Here is a 9,095-nt window from a genome sequence, read left to right as displayed (position 1 = left end):
ATTCACAATGACTTCCATCTTGCCAAATGAATGGGCAATTTTCTGTTCCCATCTTGCTTGTCTCTGAGCACCACTTGACACAATCATGCTCCCCTTGAGAAAATTCTTCACTTGACTTCTGAGCCCTATACTCTCCTGTTTCCCTCTACCTCACTGGTCACTGCTTCCAGTCTCCTTTGCTAGATCCCCATCTTCCTCCTAAAAAGGTAGAGTGACCTGGGGTGCCTGGGTGGCTCAGTTGGTTGAGCATCTAACTCTTGATTTCAGCTCAGGTGGTGATCTCGGGGTCCTGGGATCAAGCTCTGCACTGGGCTCCCTGCTGAGTGGGGAGTCTGCTTGAGGTTTCTCTCTCTCTCTCTCCCTCTGTCACCCCCACTTGCTCTCTTTCTCTCTCTCTCAGATAAATAAATAAATCCTCCTCAGAATGAAATTAAATTACTTACTTACCCATGATATCAAAGACCTTTCATGTTTATCTCAAATCTCATCTCCTTCAACTCTTCCAGTGGTTCTCCAGGCTCTAGTCACACGGGTCTTTTTGTTGTTCCTCTAACAAACAAGATCATTCTCACCTTTGAATCTGTACTGTTCCCTCACCAGACCTTATATGGATCATGTCATTACAGTCTATACTCAAATGCCATCTCCTCAGAGAGACCTTTCTTGTTGGCTTTTATCTAAAATAGCACACCATCTCATCATTCTCTATGCCCTCACCCTGTTTTAATTCCACTACCATGACCACTATGTCTTATCAGTATTTGAATTTGTATTAATTGTTTGTTTATTGATTTATCTGTCTCTCCCCCTAGAGAGAATATAATCCCGGGGCACCTGGATGGCTCAGCTGGTTGGGTGTCTGCCTTCAGCCCAGGTCATGATTCCAGGGTCTGGGGATTGAGCCCCATGTCAGGCTCCTTGCTCAGCGGGGAGCCTGCTTCTCCCTCTGCTCCTCCCCCTGCTCATGCTCTCTCTCTCACTCTCTCTCTTTGTCGAATAAATAAATAAAATCTTAAAAAAAAGAAAGAAAGAAAGAAAGAATGTAATCCCCATTGGGGTTACAAAATGTCATGTCTTCTTTTTTTTTTTTTATCTTTTAAACACCATATCCTTAGCACTTAGACCAATGCTTGGTACTTGTAGGTACTCAAGAAATATTTGTTAGATGAGAGAATTATTAAATGAATGAATGGGTAGAGAATGTGAATGTTATAAATTTAAATTTGGTTCATTGAGTGACTGTTGAGCACAGTGATTTCTTGAACAGGACCACTGACATGGGGGCGCCTGGGTGGCTCAGTTGGTTGGGTGGCCAAGTCTTGGTTTGGGCTCAGGTCATGATCCCGGGTCCTGGGATCAGCCCCACCTTGGGCTCTGTGCTGAGCGTGGAGTCTACTTGAGGATTCTCTCTCCCTCTGCCTCTGCCCTTTCCCCCACTCACACTCTCATGTTCTCCCTCTCAAATAAATAAATAAGTAAATCTTAAAAAAAAAAAAAAGAAAGAAAGAAACACTGACATGAAGCTGGAGCTAAAGAACTATACCAGCTACTTGTGTGAGAAAACTAAACTGGAAGCAAATAGAGGCCAGCATCCCTTGCTCTGAGGCTGTCCAAGAAGCAGCTGAGAGTTGAAAAGAACTTTTGCCAAATATTGGTGCAGGTTGGTATGTAATGTAAGGAGGGGCCAAGGAGAGGATGAGTCACAAAACACTTCAAGAATGTAAATCTAGGGACGCCTGGGTGGCTCATTTGGTTAAGCGTCTGCCTTCAGCTCAGGTCATGATCCCAGGGTCCTGGGATTGAGTCCCACATTGTGCTCCCTGCTCAGTGGGGAGTCTGCTTCTCCCTCTGCCTGCCGCTCCCCCTGCTTGTGCTCTCTCTCTCTCTGACAAATAAATGAATAAAATCTTAAAAAAAAAAAAAGAATGTAAATCTATACAGCCAAGAGGTGCCCCTTGTCCAAATGTCAAAGTCAGGAGGAACTGGCATGGGGCAAGAGAGGAAGACTACAAATTAATTTGCATCATGTTCTACCTACTTTTTTTTTTAAGATTTTATTTATTTATTTGGGAGAGAGAGGGCATGAGCCTGGGGGGTGGGGGGGCGCAGAGGGAGAAGCAGGCTCTCCGCTGAGCAGGGAGCCCGATGTGGGACCCTGGGATCATGACCTGAGCCCAACGCACACGCTTAACCAACTGAGCCACCCAGACGCCCTGTTCTACCTACTTTTAAGAGCAAGCGACTGCCTTTGGCTCAGGTCATGATCCCAGGGTCCTGGGATCGAGTCCCACATCAGGCTCCCTGCTCTGCTCTCTCCCACTCCCCCTGCTTGTGTTCCCTCTCTCGCTGTGTCTCTCTCTGTCAAATAAATAAATAAATAATCTTAAAAAAAAAAAAAGAGCAATAGTTAAACTATGAATTTCAGAATATACCTCTCCTTATTGTCTGAATTATCTACATTTAAATATTTTAAAAGAACATAAGTGATCTAAGACACATTTTCTTAGAGTTAGAAAGGTACAGAAATGAAAACTGAGTTTTGTGTAGAGCGACCAAATGATTATTATATCCAGTATCATTTTAAAAGGTGATTTATAGTTCTGGTAGGAATCCTGTCACCCCAAATTACTTTAAATGGCTCTTTTGATATGTTTCCCTTTGAAATACAGTGAATTTGGCATATATATGAAAAGCTGATTTATTTTTTATAAAGTCAATATTATGCAATAAACCAGTAAATTATCCTACAAATTCAGGAGAACACACACACACTACTCCTAACAACTTATACACTATACAGTATGAATCCCAAACCAACAATTGAAAAACTAAGGACCACTGCCTCCTCTCAAGGTCTACAAGAAACAGCTGCATTTATGTATATGGCAGGTGTATGAGGCAAAAAGCTTCTTTTCACCTTTCTGTACAAATATAACACTAACAAGAGTGCTTGAACATGCTTTTCTCTAAACCACTCATAAAAATTCTTGAGGTTCTTAACCTTACTGGAAAAGAAAACCTCAGATGACTATAAAGTAAATACACAGCATATTCTCAATATCATGGCCATCTTCAAGCAATTTCTCACACTTATAATGCATTTATTTTTATATAAAGCAGATGCATGTCTTTCGGGCAAACCATGCCTTTTATTCTTATGTTGTGAAAGTCCCTTCTAATTAAAACAGGAAATACAAATTTCCTTGTCTAGTTCTAAGGATAAGTCCTACTTAGCACAAGCAGCTGTCTGCAATTTCTGATGAACCCTTTCTGACTGTTCTGAACGTGCACTGCTAAATTCTTATTTTGTGGGCACTTTTGAATCCCCATTCCAAAAATGAAAGGCACACCCAGTGTCCTTGCATTCCCACCCTTCAGGGTCTTGCCTACTTTGGGCACCTTCACAAACTAAATTACAAATGAGCAGTGTTGCAGCTTCAAAACGTTATTCCGAACTGAGAAAACTGAATATGTTCTGGAGGAGGGGTTAAGGAAAAAGTGAAAAATGAGAAGACATTTCAAAGGAAAAGCTAGGAATCGAATGGCTAGAATGTAAGTAAATTCCTTTTAAAAGATCATTTTTCTTTAAATGCTTTACATTATAGCTCAAATTGCAATTAAGAAGACTCTCGTCCCACCCGTCTAATTAAAAAGCACAAGTAGTTCCTTTACTGACCACAACAAAGGGAAAATAGACTCAAACCCACTTCCTCTGCAGCAGCTTCTCTTGCTGCTTCTGAGGGGTTTGTGTGCAGCTGATAAAATGGGCTACAGGGTCTGAGGGCCTAAAAGCCCAAGCCAGTTTATACTCCACTCCATCAGAGTGGATTCAGTACAGTATCTGGTGAGTGAGACAGTTTTTCCACTCTTGTCAAGCCTAGATTAATATTTCTACTAATTGCATTTTAGGAATAGCCAATTAGTTGAAGTCAGTTCACCTGCACAGGAAAGGTGGCAGGAAGATGGGGAGACCAGAAACTGCCCTTACCCTTGTAGGGGGTCAATGGGTCCCAGTCCAGACCCCCTGTGCTTCTTCCATTTCAGCACTGAGGACTCATAGGACATCAGTTAGGAAGGCCAGTTCCCTAAATCCTGCTGGGCTGCAACAACAAAGAGTTGGTGATGGAAGTTTGCGCTTAACTAATGAAATAAAACTGCTTTGTAGCTTCATCTGTTAAGAATTATGATATAGAAATTCTTGACTTCAAAGGGTTTTCTTTCAATCTTGAGTACCTCAATTTCTACCTTTATATCAGAAACAATGTCTTTTTACCTTGAGTAAAAAATTTGATGTTTGTTCTTGAGAATGAAACTGTCTCCCAATTCCCTTCCCATATAAACAGTTTTAATATTATTTGGCCTCTCAGTCAAAAGAGTCTTATTACTGCCAAATTTGCAAATTCAGCAAAGTGATGGTTGGGTCTTGAAATAACAACAGGCACACTGGCAACTAAAGTGTCAATAATGACTATGAACACTTCAAAAATCTGGTCAGGGGGCGCCTGAGTAGCTCAGTGGATCGAGCCACCGACTCTTGGTTTCAGCTCAGATCATGATCTTAAGAGTTGTGGGAAAGGGACGCCTGGGTGGCTCAGTCATTAAGCGTCTGCCTTCGGCTCAGGTCATGAACCCAGGGTCCTGGGATTGAGCCCTGCATCGGGCTCTCTGCTCAGCAGGAAGCCTACTTCTCCCTCTCCCACTACCCCTGCTTATGTTCCCTCTCTCGCTGTCTCTCTGTCAAATGAATAAATAAAATCTTAAAAAAAAAAAAAAAGAGTTGTGGGATGGAGCCTCGAGTTGGGCTCTGTGCTCAGTGCGGAGTCTGCTGGAGATTCTTTCTCCCTCTCCCTCTGCCCCTCCCCGCTCATGGGCTCTCTCTCTCTCTCTCCCTCCCTCAAATGAATAAATAAAATATTTAAAAAATAATATAGTCAGAATCCAGGAATTGCACCCATGATTCTCCATAAACATGGCAAGGAAGTTAGTTAATAAACACCAACTAACTTTTTTCAACTGCGGCAATAAATCGTTCAATTGGTGAAATGTCCACAAGTTCTGCTCAAAACACCTTATGGTTGTTTAATTAGCAAACTCTTGCAACACTCAACAAATAGATATTGGCAAGTTAGAGAGACACAAGGTCCCTGAAGTATTAACTGTGCTGATAATCTAATCTGCAGACTTTTCAAAGGGACACATACTCCATTTTTTTTTTTTTTAAGATTTCAGACCCTTCAATGACAAACATTTTCCATTTTAAATGTTCTAACAAGTAAACAAAACATAAGATGTGCACAGACAACTAGTTATAATAGTGAACCAGGTTGTTAATCACACACTGAGTGAGCCCCAACTAGATTATTAAAATGTCCTATGTATATAATAATGCCGGACATGTATGCATCTTCCTGGAATAATGAGAGCATTTTTTTCATACATTTAAAACGAAATCAAAGAAAAAAATATTCTTCCAAAAACTAAGTCTTCTTTTTGTTTCACCAAACTGCAAAATAGGGTATTATCAGATAAACATTTAAGGTCCCCCGCCCAGTCTCCTACCAGCCAAAGTATAGGAAGGTTCACTTGGCAATGATTTTTAGCTGTTGAACAATCTTGGGTCGTAACTCTGTGGCATGTTTTGAACCAAGAAGTGCTGAGTGGGAAGGGTCATCCTTTGCAACAACCTCTTCTGCAAAGTTACCAACACTCAGGGGAGGGGAACATTTTGGCTATGGTGAAGCGAGTCCTAACCCATTAATTGCAGGGAAACTCATGGTGGAGCCAAGCTTAGAGGGAATGGTTTCCTTCCTTGGCTCAGATAATCCAGGACAGACCACACTAAGAAGTGCTGGTTAGTTGATGAAACCCAAGTCATAAATCCATTAGCAGTGAGGATCATTTCAATACATTTGTTTCAAGGGTAATACCCAAGTGCCAGTATTCATGGTAGTGATATCTTAAATAAAATGGTGTGTATGAAAATGTCAAAACCCTATCCTTTACTATGAATTGAAAATATATCTCCCCTTCATCAAAGGGTCAGTAAGTGGGGCATTTTTACTTATAAAAGAATAAAAAAAAAAAGAATACATATGCAGTATTCTCATAAAGATAAATGAAATGTGTATCTTTTCTTGGCATAGAAAAGTTTGAAAAGCATTAAATCAAGCTTCTCTTTCCTTTCTCCTTAACAAGTACCGCTAGGATTCATTACCATCACCATAAAATAATTGATTAAGCTGCATGTAGCTATTCTTAGTTCTACCTGAAGAAGTTAAAACACACACAGTCCTTATCTTCTTAAAGCTTATATATTAATCTGACACTGATCCTCTTAGGCTGAAATGCTTAAGTCTTTCATATATTAATTTGTAAAGCACAAAAGAAAACATAACATTTATTGTTTTAGTTGAAGAGCGATGCTTTTTATCCATGAAAAGGTCTTTTAAATACTTGACTTATTCTTGAAAGAAAACCAAATACCACCAAAGACACGCTCCCCCACCATCCCAAAACACACACAATTCACAGTTAGTTTCAAGTGACAGACAGATACAGATAGACGGGAACAAGTAGCCATTTGATTTTCAATTTAGAGATAAAAGTATAGCCAGGCATACACACAAACGATTTAAAAATACTTGTAAGAAGAAAGAGGCAAATCATTTACTGGAAGTCCAAAGGCATTTAAAAACCCTTCTGTAAAATATCAGTTTGTACCTTCCTTCAGTTTTCTTTATCCATAACTATGTGAAACCTTTTAGATGATCTTGTTCTCTATTTGTCTGCTACAATCAAGTAATGACAGCTACCTCGGGACACCATCAGTCTTTGGGTCAGCCGCTTCATCCAGCAGTAGGCAGACTGATGCTGCAAGCAGATGACCTATGATCCAAGCATTTAGTCTCCATGAAAAAAGAGACCAACCCAATGATCGTGCTCTGCAGTGAAACCCCAAAGGGGCTTTTATTCTGGAAGTTGTTACAAGTAGTTCATAACCTTTGTACTCTAGACACTCATTCAAACTACCTCACCACTCTGTAAACCAGGGGCTAAGGATGCTCAAAGGCATGAACTTTCTACCCAGAGTATTGTAAACATTTGGGGGAGGCACAGAGCTACTGCTAAAATAAACCATAAAAAAGGACATTAGCCACGACACTTTTATTCAAGGAGCCTCTCTCAGTTCAGGGAACTCAGTTTACTTCAACCCTTTTACTCAAGAGCTAGGTTCCACTGAGGACAAGCAAGCACTTTAGATTACTGGCATTTTAAAATTTTGTCAGCATCCTTAGGTGCTAGTAAAAAGTATAGTTAAAAGAGCTAAAAGACTCAGGATGCAATAGAATAGTATATTTATGTATTTATAGTCTGGGTCTCAACGGTTTTTTCTATCCTTTTAATTGTAAACGAAACCTATAAAAACATATAAAGGGGAGAATATTATTCAAAAGAGATTACTTATTACTTAGTATTTCTTCTTCATTCTAATTTGGATGTTTTAATTTCATTTTTGATTGAGTTTTAGCTTTCATTAAGAGATCTTCTATCAGGTTCAAAGATATTTTGATTACAAATTCAAATTAAATGATTTGATCCTACACTGCAAAAAGCTTTTTCTTCTTTGGGGAGAGAAGGAGAGTAGAGAAGAAGGAGGTCACCAATGCCAAGCTCATTGACTATCCTCCCAAAACCGGTATAAATAAAATCATCAGGGGAAGCAGGAAGTGAAATTGAGTTAACTGAATAAAATAAAGGACTAAATTTATTCTAAAACTCATATTTAACTAAAGTAAAATTTTACCCTAAAAACTACTTTAAATTAAAAAGCAAAACTGTAGGAAATAACAATATAATTTTTAGGTTTTAATAACCTCTAGATGATGACTATGGGTTTTTTAAGTTATATAATGAAGACACACATAGTTAAGAAGTGTCTGGGGGCAAATCTGCCATCCCACTAAATGCATCATCAACTGCCAACAAGGAGACAGTCTGTCTTCCAACAAAGGATCCAAAATAACTGAATTTAATATGCTGGACATTTTATTATGCCACAGTCTGATGAGGTAAATTACATATTATTTAAATCAAGCTGATAATTATTTTTAGAATTGTTAGTTAAATGCAAAGCATATAAAAGTGTAACAGATATAAAAGGCATCTGTTAACTAGAAATTCAAGAAGACCATGCCTTTAACACAAATGATGTGGAAAATTTCCCATAGAGTAAAAAATATTGCCAAAATACTCATTTCACTTCAACGAACAAACGAGTACGTCTTAATCATGATAACCTCCAAGTCAGTGGACCAAATTTTTACAGGTTTCCTTTGGTATATCTTATAATAAAAATGCCTTTGAACAATATTTATCAGAGCTGATTTTTTACACTTGATCTTAGCCAAAAGGCCGAGAAGCGATCAGAGCTGATTTTTTAGATGTGGTAAAATACACATAAAATTTAGCATTTTAATTATTTTTTAAGAGTTCAGTTAAGTGGCATGAAATACATTCACATTGTTGTGCAACTATCACCATCCACTTCCAGAAATTTTTCATCATCCTCAAACTCATTAAACAGCTCCTCATTCCTTCCTACCCCCTAGTCCTTGGTAACTTCCCTTCTATTTACTGTTTCTTTAAATTGGACTATTTCAGGTACCACGTATGAGTGGAATCATATAATATTTATCCTTTGGTGTCTGGCTTATTTCACTGAGCATAAGGTTAATTCTTTTTTAAAAAAATGAGGAAATCTTACTTATCCAATTTATATATGAAAAAAGAAAACAAACATGTTACCTGGAAAATATAAAGGCAACACCATTCTGAAGATACAGCATAACCACCATTGGCTACCCACTCACCTTTTCAAAAATAATTTTTGCCTTTTATAAAGAAAATTCAAGTTTCAGCATCATTTCCCCTTGAAGGGCTCAGACTTCAGGATCTTCCTGGACAAGCCATGTTGTGATCTACTTCTCTCGCCTGGAAAAGAAAGTTATGCCAGCTATCCTAAGCAACCCTTTGCTGCACCACACACCTGTTCAGACAACGGGTCAGTTAAACAAGCAAAATAACAGCTGAGAAAG

At 38.9% G+C, this 9,095-nt stretch overlaps 1 pseudogene; it reads right to left on the bottom strand.

Moving 5' to 3' along the window:
- Nucleotides 1–8,249: 8,249 nt before the first annotated feature.
- On the bottom strand, nucleotides 8,250–8,424 carry LOC115942930 (U2 spliceosomal RNA; annotated as a pseudogene).
- Nucleotides 8,425–9,095: the final 671 nt, after the last annotated feature.

This window comes from Leptonychotes weddellii, chromosome 8 (assembly GCF_054177405.1).
Source record: "Leptonychotes weddellii isolate Sample4059 chromosome 8, ASM5417740v2, whole genome shotgun sequence".
Lineage (NCBI taxonomy): Eukaryota > Metazoa > Chordata > Mammalia > Carnivora > Phocidae > Leptonychotes > Leptonychotes weddellii.
This window is presented reverse-complemented; position numbering and strand designations above follow the sequence as displayed.